General features: G+C 48.6%; 1 protein-coding gene and 1 long non-coding RNA gene across 11 annotated transcripts in view; one reads left to right on the top strand and one right to left on the bottom strand.

Annotated features, from left to right (window-relative positions):
• The window catches only part of znf385a (zinc finger protein 385A), a 63,365-nt gene that overhangs the window by 28,172 nt on the left and 16,593 nt on the right, over positions 1-18,600 (bottom strand). The gene's annotated exons all lie outside the window — the stretch shown is intronic.
• Positions 11,649-17,386, top strand: LOC113589189 (uncharacterized). Its single transcript, XR_003411934.3, has 3 exons — positions 11,649-11,865; positions 12,510-12,820; positions 17,036-17,386. It is a non-coding gene; the product is annotated as an uncharacterized LOC113589189 (long non-coding RNA).

The raw sequence follows: 18,600 nt of genomic DNA, 5'->3' as shown, positions 1-18,600 counted from the left end.
TTCCTAAATTTGCATAAAAGTTATGGCCATTTCTTTGATGCATGGAGAAATCTGAGCTCTAAGCCCTGTACACAGATCATTACCTTCCAGGCAACAGGGGGAAGCAGAGTGACATCTTGGTGGTTTTTAAAGACATAGAGTCAGATAAAGCGATGCACCAGCTATACATGCTGATGTCTGTACCTGCAACAACTGGAGCTACATCAGCAGCTGTGAAGAGGAGCGCGTCCATCTTAAAACAGGTGCAGTCCTACAGACGCAGCACAACAGGCTAAAACAGTTCCAGCATCGTTGTTATGCTGGTCATTGTGATTAAACTGGTCAGGGTAACAGACCACCAGTCACCACAACATATATACATACACACCTAACCAGTGGCACTGACCTCAGCTCTGCCCTTTTGTTTGTAAGTGTTAAGTTCAATCTAACAAATCATACCTACAGCCACCACACCGCCTATGTCTTAAAAATGCAGTGATCACGCTGTTACATTTCACACAACATCCTGGACCTCGGACTCTCCAGGGATTGTGATTGGCTCCTGAATGAGATGGAGGGAGTGGAGATGTGGAAAATAAAAGCGAGGGCTCCCCTCCAGTACCAGCGCCTCGCTGTGAATCCAGAGCCATCACCAGCAAAATGGATGTGTGGAAACTAAAGATTACGGCAAGTGAACTCATCCAGGATTGTTGTGTTCTGTTAATGACTGAGGCCAGGCTTCATTCACTCATACCAGACATGGCGACCAAGCTACATGCTGGACATCGTGCCACCATTACAGGAACAGGTTGGTAAGACCAGAGGGGAGTTAAGCATCTACATGCATAAAATTGGGTGTACTAATACAAAAACCGTTGAAAGTCCCTGTTCTCCTGATTTGGAGTATTTGACCAATAAATGCAAACATTTCCACCTTCCATATGAATTTACCATTGTTATTATGTTACGGTTACTGCCGTGTATATCCCAACTGATCACATGCATAATGCTATAGGCATTCAGACGAACCCCTGTCCTGAAGCAGTTCATATTATAGAGAAGTGGTAGCTCAGTGGTTAAGGTACTTGACTTGTAATCAGAAGGTTACCAGTTCAAGCCCCACCACTGCCAAGTTGCTACCGATGGGCCCCTGAGCAAGACCCTTAACCCTCAAGTTGTACTCAGTCATAATTGTAAGCTTTGGATAAAAGTGTCAGCTAAATACAGTAAATGTAGAAACATCAAGCAAAATGATTTAAGAGTAGTGCTCCATAAATTTGAGCACTTTTTTTTATCACATTAAATGTGATACCAGTGGGGAAAAATGCACTAGACAAAGTATGTTCATAGAACAACACTACTGCAGTCAGACCACCTATCCATGCACTTAACCCCAGCATACATCCCCTCAGGAAAATGTTCTACAGATCATAAAGACTCTCCACTCTCATAAAGACTCTCCACTGCATGACTGCTTTGAAAGGAAAAATTGAGATATCTTTGAACATCAGGACATGGATGTCCACATTCTGTTACATTGAGAACTGTGTCAACAATGTCACGTATCCCAACCAGAAGCAATGGATGACAAAGGAGGTCCAACACTACTAACGGACTATGACAGCATCCGGGGACGAAGCCCACTACGGTGCTGCCAGAGCCAAGTTGAGAAATGGCATCAGAGAAGCTAAAGCAAAATGCATTCAGTGCATCACCAAATCCAGCTATTAATGGTGACACCTCACTTATTTCATTGCCAAGTTTGATGTAAGCATCTGAGACGTTCACCAGCCTACAGCAAACACCAACCTGTCCAACCTGTCCCTGTCTAAATTCATCAATCCAGCTAATGGACTTGGGTCTTTCTCAACCTTCCTGTCATTTGTTCAAGGACCTTTTGACTGACCACTCTGAGACACTGACAGCAAGCCTCCACCTCTCCTCCACCCTCCCCACAAAGTTGTGGTCAGTCCCCTGCTTTACACAGTGAATACCCACAACCGCATGCCCTCTCGTTCTACAAATACTGTCGTCAATTCTGCAGATAACATGATTCAGTTTGATGAAGCCCAAAGACTAACAGGGTGATGTACAAAGAATAACCTCTAAAACCAAAGGATCTCTAAGACCTTTATAGATCTCAGGAGGAAAATAATCTGCTGTCGCCCCTTTATTGTGTAGAAAGGGTCTCTGGTTTCAGGTTCCTGGGCACCCAGATGGTCGACAACCGCTCATGGACTACGAACAGCATGAAGAATGTCCAGCATGGCAACTCTACTTGCCATCCTGAAGATCCTCAGAAGGAACAACGTGACTGAGAAATGTACTTCTAACACTGCTCCATGAAGCCGAGCTACTGTATCTCTGTGCGGTTCTCCAGCTGATCCTCTTCGGACAGGAGCGCACCCTAGAGAGTCATTTCCTCCGCCCCAAAAAAAGAACGCCTGTCCACGTTCCTCCCGTGAGGACATTTAGAACTCCCGCTGTCTCAGCAGAGCCGTCAAAATCCCACCTGGGACAGGACTTGTTTGACCTGCTGCCCTCTGGAAGGTGCTACAGGTCCATTAAATCTAGAACAAAGTTTTTACCCAAGAGCCATTATTTCACTGAACTCTGTTCAGCCTTCAACTCTGTGTTGTTTATAATTGATTGCACTTCTAGAACACAGAATGTGCAATATTCTCAATGTACAATGCTGTAATATGCAGTATTCTTAAGATATAATAGTCTGGTGTGGAATATTGTACATTTTATTATATTTTATTTATGTTTTATTATATATTATCTATTACTGTAACTATTCTATTCTTATTTCCCTTCATTTTTCTCCTGCACTATCAAGGAAAGCCGTCGAATTTCACTGTAGTTTATGCAAAAACAATAAAGGCATTCAAATTTAAAAGCAAAATGTTATCTATTCAGGTAGATAGACAGACAGATAGATAGATAGTAAGAGTATATCATATATATACTCATGAACAACAGCTTGCATGCGTGCGCCCACACTGGCAGTCACCCAGAGTGTCATAGATTATGTTTAATTATCATGCAGTAAGAAAATGTTTTTATACACGCCACACAATCAAAAGTACAGCTGCTTCTGCTTAGAGGTTTAGATATCAACTCAGACAAGAGTGTTGATTAGACCACGCAGCACCGTTAGATCGTACGCTGATGGACAAACTGCCTTGATGATAATACTGGGGTCTTAATAGCCTCGTCTAACCCCTGCTGCGGCAGGGAGCTGCTGGGAGCTACAACGTGCTGCACGGTCTGCACACGCCCCTGCCAGGACCCGGGAACCCGATCGGGGGTTTGCAGTGGCATGAGCAAGCGACGAGCTCGGCTGCCAGACAGGGGGCGCGGGAGTCGTTAAAAGCGCACGACATGTCAGGAATCCTGCAGCACATGCGGAAGCCACAATCATGGCTCTTAAACAGACCACAGATACCCCAGAGGCCAGAGGAGGAGGGTGAGCAAGGCCAAGGGCTCGGCACGGAGGAATCTTCGGGGTGAACTGGGCGATGTGCGAGAGCAGTGCAGCTCATGCGGGAGGTGCTCGTGCTTCAGTACTAGACGGAGAGCCGTGAGCAGATCAAAGGCCCGGGAAGGCGCGTTGCCAAATTTCTGTAATTCCGGGGTCTGCTCGGCCCTGATAAATGGAACCACAGATGTCCCTACAACATCTCTCTGATGCCTGAGCCTGGGGGTGCAGGTATCTCCACTGCTGTCTTCACCATTCACACCAAGCCTGTGTGGTGATCCAGCAGAGCGAGAAGAAGGAAAGATGTGCTGGAGATCAGCTTCAAAAAGACTGCAGCTGAGCAAACATGATGAGATTTCTGAGGTTGTTTAGGAGTAAAGGCGTATTAAAACACACACACACACACACACATACAGTTGGACTTCCATAGCTCTAGGTCATTAGTTGGCCAATCATTTTTTGAGGGGTCAGTAATTTAACTGGTTAAGATGACGGGCTGCAGTAGGCCACCCAGGCTGGTTAGTCCTTCTCCCACTGCAACATTACAGCAAATTATTATTTGAATACTTGGACTGCTTTGTACTGAAGAGAGCTGGGAGATCCCCCAAACCACTCTGTGTGTGTGTGTGTGTGTGTGTGAGTGTGTGAGTGTCACTGTGCCTCAAAAAAGGCTCAAAAGGAAGATAAGAAAAAAGATATGAGAGAGAAGAAAGAGGGATGAGCACAAAGGGAAGAAGATGGCTGCTGGATTGGCATGAACACAGTTGTCCCAGCACTGACACCGTAACAAATTAGAAAGAGAAAGACGGCGAGATACAAAGAGTAAAAGACGGGGGGGGGAGGGGGAGAGAGAGAGAGAGAGAGAGAGAGAGAGAGAGAGGGTGGGGAGAGAGAGAGAGAGAGAGAGAGAGGGAGAGAGAGAGAGAGAGAGAGAGAGGGTGGGGAGAGAGAGAGAGAGAGAGAGAGAGAGAGAGAGAGAGAGAGGGTGGGGAGAGAGAGAGAAAGAGAGGGTGGGGAGAGAGGGAGAGAGAGAGAGAGAGGGTGGGGAGAGAGGGAGAGAGAGAGAGAGAGAGAGAGAGGGTGGGGAGAGAGAGAGAGAGGGTGGGGAGAGGGAGAGAGAGAGAGAGAGAGAGAGAGAGAGAGAGAGAGGGTGGGGAGAGGGAGAGAGAGAGAGAAGTCAGCAGAGTCTTCAAGAGGGTCTCACTGAGCGCCTGCCCTACAGATGCCTGATGCAGCCGGGCCAAGTCCAATCTGCCCACACACGCACACACGGTGTGCAGAACGTGCCACCCGAGGGTGAGATCTGAGCAGAGGGAGCTGAGCACTCAAATGCACATTTGTCAGAATCATGTGCTGGAGGAGGGCCACTGCCCTGACCAATCAGTGGACGCCGGCTCACGGCATAGCAGGAAAAAGCAGCTTGGGTTCAGAAAGAACTCCATCAATGACAAGAGTAAGACTGATGGACCCACTTCACTCATTGCCTCACGCATCTAAATTATTATTACATGACTCATCACCCTTATTGAAGATTAATGCAGTACACCCATATTGACCGTAACATCAGCCAATAGACGCCTCCGAACCGTTTGTAAACAATTCCTGATGGCCTTAGTGGAAAAAAAATGACTGAACACTCTACGAGTGCTTACATCATCAGGGGAGAACATCTCGAAGCCCAGAACAACAGCCGAGCCTCCGCCCGGTCCGAATGTCCCAAACAGAGCGAGTAATCCAGCGCTCAGAGGCAGAGGGCAGTGACCGCGGGCCTACGGAAGAGCAGCGTAAACGGGAACACACGGGGCATGTGTGTGGAGGCGCTGAGCAGGGGAAGAAGCACAGCATCATTACCCTGTCTCTGCGGGCACAACGGCTGTCTCTCCTGACAGTTCAATTATTGAACGACGAGGCTCCGAGCCGCCTATTCTTCACGACGTCTTAACGCGGGACACTTCGTTATTTCAGGCACGGCACCGTTTTGCTTTGTGTGGTTTCTTGGTACGCTGAATATTTCATGACTGTTATCATTTAAAGAGAGAGAGAGAGAGAGAGAGAGAGAGAGAGAGAGAAGGGTGAAATCTGTACATTTGTAGCTAGGGCGTCAAGCACAGGTTAAACGCTAGCCTCCAGACATTTCCCACTCACTCATTTACTGATCTCTGTAGTAAAGGTGCATTTAATCTGAGATCCCTCAGCTAGTTACTCATGGCCTCTTTGTTCTGTCGTTTTCTGAAGCGCGGGATCGTAAACAAGCGGAGCCACTGCACATGCTTTGCCGACGTGAAGCCCCGCCCCATTCTCTCCACGGCACACGGCCACTGCGTCTGCGTTGCCGGTGCTCAGCTGTGACCAAGGCTGCAGAAATGGCTCATTCGTTTAGCCAGTTTACTTCTCATTAGCAGGCAGGCAGCACAACTCCACTTTGCATGCTGCCATCATCTGCTGAGAGGCACAACCTTTACCTGACTGCCAACTCAATATACCGTGCAAATCAACCTCCAGACTAAACAGCACTGCAGTGAGTTAAAACACCCACCCACACACACACACACAACCAACATGCACTTCATCAGGAGCTTGTTGGACATATACTGTTGTTAGATGCTGCACTGTCTAAGTGTCTGGGTCAGCAACATGCCACCAGCTCACTGCCAGTGACAGATGTACGTTTAATTAGTGTACCTGTGCGGTGGAGGTCAGGGAGCGTGCGTTGCACGGCACAGGCTCAAGGCCAGCCGACGGCAGGACATATTAATGCTATTAAAATTAATAACTGAGGCTTTAAACAATGTGTGCCGATGTCATTTGGCCCATCATCTGGCTGCTGGACAGCAATTCCTGAAGTGAATAAATATGCTGAAATAAAGGGTCAAAGGTCAGACTTAGCCCATTCCGTCCTGAACAGTGGAAGGAAACAGTTGTTTCTGGAATGGGGTGAATGAATAGATTACAGGCACTTTTCAGGTTTTCAGGGAATTGTATACTTACCAAGGAAGTGAATGTTTAAAGCATTGAAAATAAGAGAAAAAATAAAATACATAAACAAATGCCCTGCATCAGCTTCACTGCAATACACTGCAGTTTCCTGCCGAGGGCTTGACACTGAGGTAGCTTTCAATGACAACAACAAATGTGCTTAAAATAATTCTAGGCTTGTGAAGGCTTATCTAGTTTGTGTTTTTGTAATTATAAAATATTATATATTTATGAATATCTATTATATATAAAATAAGTATCAAATAAGTATTTATTTGAGTCATTTCTATAGTTTTATTTAGTTTCTGCTTTCTAGCTTGTGTGTGTATGTGGGGAAGCAGGAGTTGTTCATTTTTGATTGTAGCTTTTTCAGTAATCTTTCTACTCCTCATTTCTGCCACAAAGCTCCACCATAATTCAAGCCAACAGTCTAAGCAGTCATTTCAAATCTGTGAGCAGTACTTAGGATAAGAAGATTAAAAGACACATGACTTCATCTCAGCTTTCTTGAATTCAGGAACCATTTCTGGATCCACAGGATTTCACTGTGTAACTATAAATACGACATCTAAATGTTTCCGCCACATGAGAAAAAGCCAAAATAACAAATCTCATTTTAATGTATAGTTATTTGATTTTCTAGGCAAAAAATAGCTTATTGGTATTTATGATATACTTCCCTTTTCCAAAATCAGGTAACATTTCCAGCATGCTTGGAGACCTCAAAATATTATCGACAAGGAAGAGAAGCAACTCAGCATTCATCATTTATGACTAGGACACAGTAAAGACACTAAGCTACTTTTGTCCACAAGGGGGTGCTATTGTAACTTCCCCTGCTTGGACACAACAGAACAACTTAATGCAGTTGATCCTTGAGATTATAACTTTTTGACACGCAATATCAATTTGTTTTCCCAGTCATACCCTACAGCATCTCTTTCCCCAATGTTTGTAATTCAAAACTTTTTTTATTTATTTATTTTTTACAGAAAGATAAGATCTTTTCCGGGATCTGCACTGACTTCAACGCCTGAAGGCACATGCGTCACGCTGTGCCACTGAAGGTGGCCGTTGCTACTCTGAATAGTTCCCCCTTGTTAGGCACAGGTTCAAGCCTGGAGTCCACACCAAGGAGCTGAGTGTGTGGCCAGAATGGTGTGCAAGTCCGTAAGCAGAGTTTCATGGAAGCCAGAATGAGTCCCGACATGTCAGACTTCAGCCCTCACGCATATATGGATACAGTATTTCTGCTGCGCGTGTGTGTGCGTGTGCGTGGGCGGGTGTGCCTGTGTGACGAAAGAGCAGAAGAGAGAGAGAGAGAGAGAGAGATATGAAAAAAAGATCTTTGCGTGCTCGCCGATAGACCTGTGATTTAAAGTGCCACCACAAATTATATGCCTGCATAAAATGTGACATCACAGTGGCCCTAACGTAATTTAATGCTGCTGTAATTTCACTCTTTTATCTTGATCTGCTGGCATCTGAATTATACACCGGGCTTTGGTTTGTGCAGGAAAACTGGGGCGGCAGTTCAGTTTGAAATCCTGCGGCGACCTTTGGATTACAGTCAATCAAAGGTGCGCTGAAAGAGCTTGTATGGGCAAAGCTCAATCTCACATTACCCTGCACAAGAACTAACAGAGGGGACGCAAATAAATGAAGCCACGCGGAGGCGCGTCGCCGAAATCTGAGTCTCACCGGCAGAAAGGCAGAGGCAGCAGGAACATCCCTGCAAACCATGTCACATGTTACATCCCTGCAAAAAAAATTACTGAACAGGCCTCACCTGTCCCAGTTTCATCACAGTCAAACACACCAGTGCGTGCGCGCACACACACACACACACACACACACACACACACACACACAAAACCTGTTTTCAGACAGCCATCTGCAAACACCTAGACATGGTCAGATGAAATAGTGGAGCATACGTTTGTAATGACACCCTGGAGAGATAATAACAGGCGCAGAGTCCAAAAGCCCCCGGAACGACCCGGGCTTGTTCTGGTGAGTAGGTGAAGCCAAGCTGTGGGACTTTAATTACTGGGCTGTCTCTCTGGTGGAAAAGCACCTCGCCTATGTCCAGACCTGTACGCCAACATGGTGTCCCCCCAAGCCTAACTGCACCCAGGCGTCACGAAACCACTTTGAGCTTTCCATCGCCGGTGTCTGAACGGCTGAGCGTGGCACTGGAGCCTGACTCCAACCTCCGAGCTGCAGGAGCCGGCCGGAGCACTGGAATGACGGAGGCGTAGCCTCATCCACACCAACCCGTGGATGGAGCTAACAAAAAGGAACACGGTAACATGGCACCGCATCAAAAACAACCGATGCCTGAGACCCATGTGTCGTCCTGACTTAATCTCAGTGAGCTCAATCGCAGTAGGCCAGTACAGGCTAAATATGACATGAGAGAACCAAGAAACGTGCGCTGATGTGTACATGCAGATTTAGCAATGAGCCTTTTGTTAAAGCATTTACTGTGAACAGACATGTCAAGCCAAATCAGAAAGCAATCACAGTATCTGTATATATTGTGGTATTATACACAGGTATAAATCCTTTTCTTCCATTGGTAGATTTAGAAATTGAGGAAGAAATTGATTGAAGTAACAGTAAGCACAGTATGTGTGTGTGTGTGTGTGTGTGTGTGTGTGTATTCAGTCAAGATCACAGGGATAGACTCAGGAAAAGGTAATAACTCCAGCAGGGCTAAGATATCTAAAGAAACCTACATCCTGGCTGTAATTCATAGAATATATATACACCTTTGCACCTACATAGCACTTCTAAACTCACATGCAGACATGGGCATACCTGCCAGTGTTATAATCCCTGCGTGCACAGGTAACATTATGTGTGCACCACACACACACCACCTGCCGGATATTTCATTGCTACAAGGTGCCCATATCTATTACAGTAAATGCCTTGATTGTCTTTGTGCCACTGCACAGCTGCTGGAGAAAGGCCACAGATCCGAACCCGCGCCGGAGCGCCGCGAACGTGCGCCTCCGATCGCTAACCTCATTCCTCTCCCTCTCCGCCTCCCTCCGCATGCCCCACTCAAAAACCAGCCTGGACTTTTCCAGCCCCACTGTTCCTTCTTTTTGTTTTTAAACGCTCTGTGATTGGCTGCGAGATGATCTGCCCTTCGCCACTGCATGTTCCTGGCTGTGGGGCTTCCACACTGCTGCAGGACTCATAGACGGAGCTGAGAAGCTCGGGAAGCGTCTGCTGCCCGTGTGAAGAGCCCAGGAATCGCAGGAACACGCCGGGGTGCAGAAGAAGGGAGAGGCCTGGAAACACTGAAGCCTTGTGGCTGCTGAGCTACTGCTCTCTACACTCACAGCCCCATCCACTCTTAAAGGTGGAGGATTTGTCATTTACCCACCCTTCTCAAACAACTCGTGGATCAGCGGGGCTCTCTGCTGTCCTTCGACCATCCCTACTTGCTCAAGGCCTTTTGCAGGTCCGCGATCAGTCACGGCCGAACCTTCTCGTTCCATCCGTACGCAAAAGACACAGAAACATTCCACCATTGACTGGCGCACCAGAACAGAGCCACCCCCTCTCTGCCTTTCTCCACCTGTCCTGAGATATCCGCCTGCAGGCAATCCACCCCCCCCCCCCTTTGACTTCTAAAAGTCAGGAGTGCACGCCCAGACAAAACAATAGGCAACCTTTCTTTCCCACCCGCCTTCTCAAAGCTGCCTGCCCTCAGGTATGAAATCCTATCACTCAGCGCGGATGGCTGGATTAACCCAAATTCATTGGAGAGGGAAGGATCTGGCTCCATGAGATTCCGCCACAGATAGTGGTTAGGGCCACAGGGAAAACAATCCCCCTAACTCATTTTGTAAGCAGTTCACCGAAACGTCTGCATTCGATAGTGTGTGTCCCTGTGAGGAAAGAGAAAATAAACTGCAAAGCAAGCAAAGTCACTGGGTTGTTTGCCCATATCTGACAAGTTTATATACCTACAGTGGCTGTGTGTCTTTTATTAATATGTAGCTGCTTGACAAATGAGCCCACTGCACAAGATGACTCTGTCTGTGTGTGTGTGTGTGTGTGTGTGTGTGTGTGTGTGTGTGTGTGTGTGTGTGTGTGTGTATGTGTGTGTGTGTGTGTGTGCGCATGCGTGTATGTGTGTGTGAGTGTGTGTGTCGTTAGCTCGGGTCCAATCTCCCTAAGTGCACTGGGCCACTTGTCCTTGGTATATGACCACAAATGACAGAAGCAGTTTTATAAATAGAGAATCTTGGAGAGAAGAGGATATCATGTTCTCCTTTTGTGCAGATAAGCATCATGCAATTTGCTAAGCAGAATTATAAAAAACAACGATTATCTGAACATTGAATTGTCAGCAGAACAGTAAAAGAAAATGCTGCACACTGTGAGAGACAACTTTAGTCTCCCTCCCACTGACATGAGCGCAAAGAGAAGAAGAGAGATAAAGGTTAAGTAATTCTTTAGCATCTCACTCTGCCTGCTTATAAAACATTTGAACATTTGTTATAGGGATTTAGCATTCATCAGAGAAACAGAGAGAGAGTGAGAGGAGACACAAAGCAAGGGCGTGTGTGAGCTCGACCAGCCTATAAAACCCGTCCTCTTTTGAAGGACTCGGAGCAGAGAGGACAGGTTGACCTGCCTGCCTCACACATGCTGGCCCTGCACAGGCTGCCCGCCGCCTAGACGCACAGCACACGTGAGCCACGGCTCTGCCCGTCACCTCCATTAGGACCCTGCTCATAACAGCAGTGAGAGGACGCTCTATAAATAACCCCGCCGTGCCGCTCCCTAAAGACACGGACCTGCCGCCCTCGAGGGTGCTGTTCTGTTCTGACCTTGGCTCTACATGCTCTCTCCTTCTCCTCCGCACATGTGCGCCAACCATGCACACGCAGGAGCGCGCAGCAGAGGCGAACCACGGCAGCGCACGCGCTGCGCTTACAAACGCACGCTGTCACACTCTTACATAAGCCATGCTGTTGGCCCTGCGCTCTGCAGGAAAGAGGTGGTCAGGCTGGGGTTTGGAGGGAGGGGGGGGGGGTCACTCTGTCTCTATCTGTCCCCTCCCCAAGGGACAGAGTGTTGAGCTAGTGTCTGTACCCTCCCTTTGTTAACTGCTCCCTTTAGCTTACATTCAGACCCCTTGCACACGTATTTCCCCTCTGCTTTCTCCTCTCCACCTCTCTCCTCCTCCTCTCCTCTCCTCCTTTCTCGTTCTTTCGCCTTCTGCTTCCATCTCAACTCCTCTTTTAGCACTTTAAAAAAGCAGGGGTGGAGGGGAGTTTGACTGAGGTAGTGGGTGAATGTGTGTGTGTGTGTGTGTGTGTGTGTGTGTGTGTGAGGGTCCGGGGGGTGTAGGTGGGATGTCTTTCTCCATTCCTCTCCAGTAAGAAAAGCCTCCTGTGGTGAGTAATCTTTTGTGTGTTGTTATGGTGTGCTGTGGACTGCTATACAACAATGCACAAGAAAAAACAATATATGCACACACATGCACACACATATACACACACACACACACCAACTACAGAGCAGGCAGGCTAAACTATCCATCAGAGAGGTTATGTATGGTGTGAACCAAGACGAGATTACTGCAGTTACAAAGCCTGAACCCAGTGGAGCACAGCAGACCCAGTGAACCAGACGCCTCTCCTGATGAATAGTGTGTGCTTGTAGCCACCACTACTAGCTTCACACAGACACACACACACACACACACACACACACACACACACACACACACACAGACACACACACACACACACACCTGGCTCTCTGCGTCAGCTCTGCAGCACTGCTCACATCCTGCCTGTGTATCTGGAGCGATTTTCTCACTCTCGCTCTTTGTGTTCAGACTCTCTCACTTCCTCCTTCCTGCGTAAATGAACCCCCCCACCCCTGTCTCTCTCTCTATCTCTCTCTCTCTCTCTCCCTCTCTCTCTCTCTCTCCCTCTCTCTCTCTCCCTCTCTCTCTCTCTCTCCCTCCCTCTCTCTCTCTCTCTCTCCCCCCTTTTGTCCCTTTATTTCTCTTTCCCTCTCTCTCTCTCCGTAGTAAATGATGACTGAGCAAACAGCGCTCTAGAGGAGAGCTGCAGAAGTCGCGGTTATAGTGCGTCCACGTGCCGTGCATCCCAAATCAGCTGCCTCGCCTCCTTCTGCCTCCATCTCTCCCTCTTCCTCCTGATAATGGAGTTATGATCCATGGCCGTGTTCATCTACGTCCGAGCATCTGCATCCAGCGGGGGCCTCCGTGATCGGGATCGGAGGTCACGATCCCGGGACGAGCCAACAAGACTCCCCCAGCACTGAAAAATCCAACTGGATTCTCCCGGGCCAGGACTTGCCCAGCCTGCACAATCTGGAGTGAGTTCTCCCCCAGGCTCAGTGTGTACCTGCACATACCTTTCCAACAGTAAATCGCCTCAATTAGAGACACGGAGAAGACGCCATCCAGAAGACATCTGGGGATTGGGGTGGGCTGCTGCAGTAGCGGTTAAAGTCATAGTTTAGGACGAGTCCATGTGACACTTTGGCTATTGTTGCCTTGCTAACTGGGAAAATGAAGAGGAATGAGATGGTAGGAGAGCACCTATTCACCAGTTCCCCTGAACGCACAAAGCCTGCTGGTGCAGTTCCAGCATTTCCAGTCGTTAGTGGTCTTTTCCTTGTGCTCTCTCGGATGTTCTTGCTCCAGTCCTTGATGGGAGATTAACAGGTGATGACTGAAGGGGTCTTCCCACTATGCCAAACGCAGCGAACAGAGAACAAGCTGCCACCCCCTTTCCCTCTCTCTCTCTCCCTCTCCCTCTCTCCCTCTCTCCCTCTCCCTCTCTCTCTCTCCCTCTCTCTCTCCCTCTCTCTCTCTCTCTCCCTCTCTCTCTCCCTCTCTCCCTCTCCCTCTCTCCCTCTCCCTCTCTCTCTCTCCCTCTCCCTCCCTCTCTCTCCCTCTCTCTCTCTCTCCCTCTCCCTCTCTCTCTCTCGCTCTCCCTCTCTCCCTCTCTCCCTCTCCCTCTCCCTCTCTCGCTCTCTCTCCTCAGCCAACTGTGAAATCAATGACTCCTTACGATTCGTGTGGATTAAAGGAGGAGACCCACAAATTTACTCACTTAAGACGACGATTTTAAATCGCACATATTCACCATCAGTCCTTCTCTTCCTAATCATCTCTCATTTTATCGTCTTCCGGGGGCCCTTCCGTGCAGAACCCCTTCCGGGACAGCCTTTGCTGATCGGGAAAACAATCAGAAATAGCTGCTATGATTCTCTGCAGCCTGCAGTGAAGGACATGGAGGTCACAGGCACTGAAGCATCAGGACACCATCGTCCTCCTCACAGACAGCTGATGCCTGCTCCTGCTTGTTGCTATGTGCCGCCCATTAAATTGATCCAACTGTGTGATTGGTGCTGCGTGGCACAAAAGCCAGAGGGGACGTTATTCGTCACAGCGTTGCTCCGTCACAACACCACGGCACTAGTGCACACCCTGCCTAGACAGCTTATTTAAACGCTTGTGTGTTTGCAATAAGAACAAAGCTCTATCAGTGTTAATATCTCTTAGAAAGCCCCTGAATTTAAATCAATGAGCATGTCTAAGGGGCCAGTTTATCTGCTACAATTATCCTTTAAGTAAATATGCTTCTCAGTCCAGGAGGGGCCAACTAGAGATCTGTCAGAGTGTCTAACGCAATGAATATCAATGCGCATCTCTGGCTACCAGTGACATATGCGGGCAGCTGATGTCCACTGATCCAGAAGGATGCTGGACTGCATCTTCTAAGCCTGTGACTAGAAGCAGCTCTCTCCCCCACCTCCGCAACTATTTCTCTCTCTCTCTCTCTCTCTCTCTCTCTCATATGCACCCTCATCTCCCTCTATCCCAATGCTATTTTGAGATGTTTCTCTGCAGCAAGGAAAGAAAAAAACCCCAAACCCAAACCAAACCTGCAGGTCTTATATGATGCACATCTTGGCAGTCTGCATGACTGGGCAGGTTGCTTGGCTGAACCGCAGCGCGAACTTGCCGGTGAGTCACCGGAACACGCGACGCTCCGGGAAAAAAGGCAGACAGGCCGCACGTTCGCTTGCTCAGCGATGGAATGAGATGCGTGGATGTCACCAGGACAGATGTGACACTTTGGGAAAAGGGATTTCAAGTCATAACACCCCCCTTTTCAGCTTGAGCTCTCCATTCATCAGACCTTCTTCTGCTTCTCTGCTCTTCTTCCTCCTCCTCCTCCTCTCTCGCGCTCCCCCCCGGCCTCTACCATACCTCTACCCACGTATGTGACTGCGGCAGTACCGGGCAAGTCAGTTGGAAAATCCACTGATTGTTTCTGACAGAAATAGAAGGGGGGGGGGGGGGATAGAGAGAGAAAGAGAGAGAGAGAGAGAGAGAAATCTGAAAAGAAAAAGAGATCGAGAAGGGGATGATACATCAATAGTAGTAAAAAAAGGGAAAGAAAGAGAGGAGGCAGTTTGAGAGGTCATTGTCTCCGCGAGCTGAAGGTGTGGGAGGGGTGAGAAACATCTGTGCACACTGCTCTGATGATGAGATCCGATGGAAATCTCCCAGAGTGAATGAGCACCTCATTAAACACCCAATCTATGGAGCACGTCCTCTCCCTCTACCGCGGCCGCTGCACCAGACCCCGCCCACCGCCCTGCCCCTAAGCATACACTCTCCTCCCTGCATCCGTGGTGCCCCAACACAGCCTCGTGCAGGCAGTCGCTCGGGGGCGGCAGGGGATTAAAGCGCCATCAGAGAGCAGACACCAAGAGCTCAAGCAGGCTTCCTGCGTTCGGTGCTGAGAGGCCGAGCGACATGCTCATGTCGAAATGCGTCGTTCCGCGCTCCTGCAGACTGCTGGGTGGGGTGTTTGCTTTCTGGTTCTCTCTGTCAGTACCTCTGTCTGCGGCGCAGCAGCGTGAGGTGCTCCGTGCTGGGAAGGTCACGGCCCCCCCCGTGGCTATGCATTACGCTGCCATGCAAACACAGGCAGAATTGGATAGCGCCCTTGAAGGTCTGTCTGAAATGGTCCACCTCCACGCCAGGTGCCATGGAATCGCAACCCGGCAGCATATTCGGGGTCAACTGCATGGGGCAGCATGCAGAAAAGTCAGAGAAATGGAGTTCGCTTGTTTTTCATTACTGAGAGAAATCGGAAATGCAATCCTCGAGGACTTGCCGGGAAAACGGGCAGCCACTCAGGCACCCAAAACTTTGCAGATGAACTAGATACATAGCAACTCGGAGCCGGAATGGAGACTCAGAGACACCGGCAGCACTGCACAAAGGGGCCGGATGACTCATTCCAATCGGAACCCATTCAGGGTTGATAGTTTCTCCTGCTCCTTCTCAGGCCAATATCAAAGCACCAGCTCGGTGCTGCGCTAACACACACACACACACACACACACACACACACACACACACACACACGTCACGCGGGCGTTCATCCACCCCTGCCCCTCACACTCCACTCACACTCGTCGCCTTTCATCTCCAGGCTAAGAACAAGGGCCATTTTGGCCTCTAGGGGGATTTTGGGGATTATATAAATGATTCCTGAGGGTATCACAGTGGCTCTGCAGAAGAGCCGGATGAGCTGAGCCGTGGGGAGTGCTTATGGCAGACTAGGGGGCAGTAGAGAGCCGGTTTCACTCAGGTTTCACAAAGTGTCCAGAGCCTGCTGTGACCTTAGTTTGTTCTGTCTTGGGTCAATGTGCCTACTGGGCAGCTGACGCACCGTGAGGCATCACAGACGTGTGTTTGTGTGTGTGTTTGTTTCTGTTGTGGGAGGGAGGTGTGTATACATGTTAGTTGAGTGTGGGTGTGATGTGCCTGTGTTTGTTGGTGTGTAAGAATGTATATTATAGTAACTTTGTTTTAATGTGTTATGTGTTTGTGAATGTGTGTGTGGGGGGTTGGGGTGGACGCGTGTGTGTTTGTTCATGCGCGCATGTGTGTGTGTGTGTGTGTGTGTGTGTGTGTGTGCACGTGTTTGGCGGTGTGCGGTGTGCTCTCCCATAACTATCCCTCCAACGAAGATGAGTGCTGGGAGTATTTGGGGCGCAGTACCAGATCACCACTACTGCTCAGGACAGACGCACAGAAACAAGGCAGGACACCCAACTGCCATGAGGACTGAATTGTACAGAGCTGAAGCCTCTACATTTGCAGTTGCTGACATTTACGAAACATCATATACAGAACATTCTGTTCTTTTCGAAAAACAAAATGCAACACGCCTCCTTTCATAGTAAACAGTTTTCTAGCTACTTCTGAAGACTGTTGTGGAACACATGGCTAGTGGACTCTCTGACTAACATGTTCTCTCTGACTGCTGCATGTGTGTCTTCTCTCTAGCGCTGCGCCCCTCTTCTGTTTGCTAAGCTAATTTTATGGAAATTTCATTTTAAAGGGGTTGTTTTTTGTTTTTGTTTTTGTTTTGTTTTGTTTTTTTTGGGGGGGGGGGGGGGTTGTTGTTGTTGTTCCATTTTTGTTCCCTAACCATGCGCTTTGTTCATAGTGGACTTCCCCAAAAAAGATTGCTAGAATCGAGTCCTCTGCTTCTGCAGGCTTCAGACTGAGAGGCCGCCCGCTGGAGTGTTGCCACGGCGACAAGCTGGCTAAACTCCGTTTACAAGCTTCTGAGCAGGGAACACACAGAGGAGCAGCTCTACAAAAGAGAAGAGCCGTCAAACACTCTCGCTTTGCAGCATGCGCGCCTTTTCTTGGTTTCACGTGGTTTAATAAAGGTCACGGGTGATGGTGAGCGAAATGTTAAGAGGTTATTTGCTAATTCATGCATTCCCATGCACGTGTGTGGGCGGTCTAAAACCTGCTTAAACTAGGTCTAGTACATTCAGATATGTGAATTGCCTCTTAAACTGCACCAGTTGTGGAATAATTTTTTCAGTGCACCAGGCCAGCCCTGCCAGCCTGGAGCTCCTCAGCCTGCTCCTGCGCACGCACGCACACACACACACACACACACACACACACACACACACACACACACACACACACACACTCCACCCTCTGGGCAAAGGCAGGTCTAAGCAAAGTCCTTCAGCTGAAAAATGGGAAAGAGAGAAGTGAGGTGGGGGCAGGTGTGCATACCTGACGCTCGTGACAGGCCCACCATGGCAAGGCCAAAAACGCTACCTGCTAGCCAATGATTTCTTTTCCGGCACCAGTCCAAAAAAAGCGTTCAACACTAACGCAGCTACATTCACAAACACGTCCACACACACACACACACACACACACACACACACACACGTGTGCAGCAGCACTCAGAGCAGGTTGGAGCTCAGCCTGCATAACTCCGTCGTTACTAGCCATGGCAGCCAAACACACAGGACATTTACACCATGCTTACATAAACACACAACATAATGGAGTCCGAGGGCACTTTCCACCATTACGATGGCATCAGTGGCTGCTGGCTGACACTGCAGTGAGGGGAAGAGCCAGTAACGGGTTTGGCTGCTTGCTCATGGCCGTCCTCAGCAATGTCCAAGGCATGCCGGAATAAAAACAGTAACAGGGAGACGACAACAGGAACCTGAACAGACCCTGAAGCGGAGGGGGGCGGGGCCAAGCCAGGCCCGTCTTTCTTCAGAGGAGTACATGGCGGTGCCTGGGTAGCAGCTGCCTTGCGAGAATCAGAGTCAGAACGCAGATATTCGGAATCCTGTCAGAGTACGGTGGAATGTTCGGAGTACTGTGGGCTTGGAGGGAAATCTTTTCCGAGTCTCTGGTCTCTTTCCTCTTCACGCGTCTTTCCTTCTGCCATGGCCCATGCTCTGACCTTGCAGAGGTTTCAAGGAGAATTGATTTTTATCCTCTGCTATTTCTGTGAAATTTTATATTAATGGCAGTATGACGCAATGGAATTCCAATTCTCCATTACTGAAAACATATATCCTCAGCAAATTTCTTTGCACCAGGATGCAATCCATTTTTGCTCTCTCTCGCTCTCTCGCTCTCCTTTTTTTTTTTTTTTGTCACAGTAGATCCAACCTTTCTGACAGATCAGCTCTTTGAACTGGAAATGCTGATAAATGCATCAGCTCTGGGTCTGTCATCCATCTGGTTTGGCACATTTCAGAAACGTCCTCTCGGACGCTTTCAGAGA

Source organism: Electrophorus electricus, chromosome 24, assembly GCF_041902795.1.
Source record: "Electrophorus electricus isolate QZ-2024a chromosome 24, ASM4190279v1, whole genome shotgun sequence".
Lineage (NCBI taxonomy): Eukaryota > Metazoa > Chordata > Actinopteri > Gymnotiformes > Gymnotidae > Electrophorus > Electrophorus electricus.
This window is presented reverse-complemented; position numbering and strand designations above follow the sequence as displayed.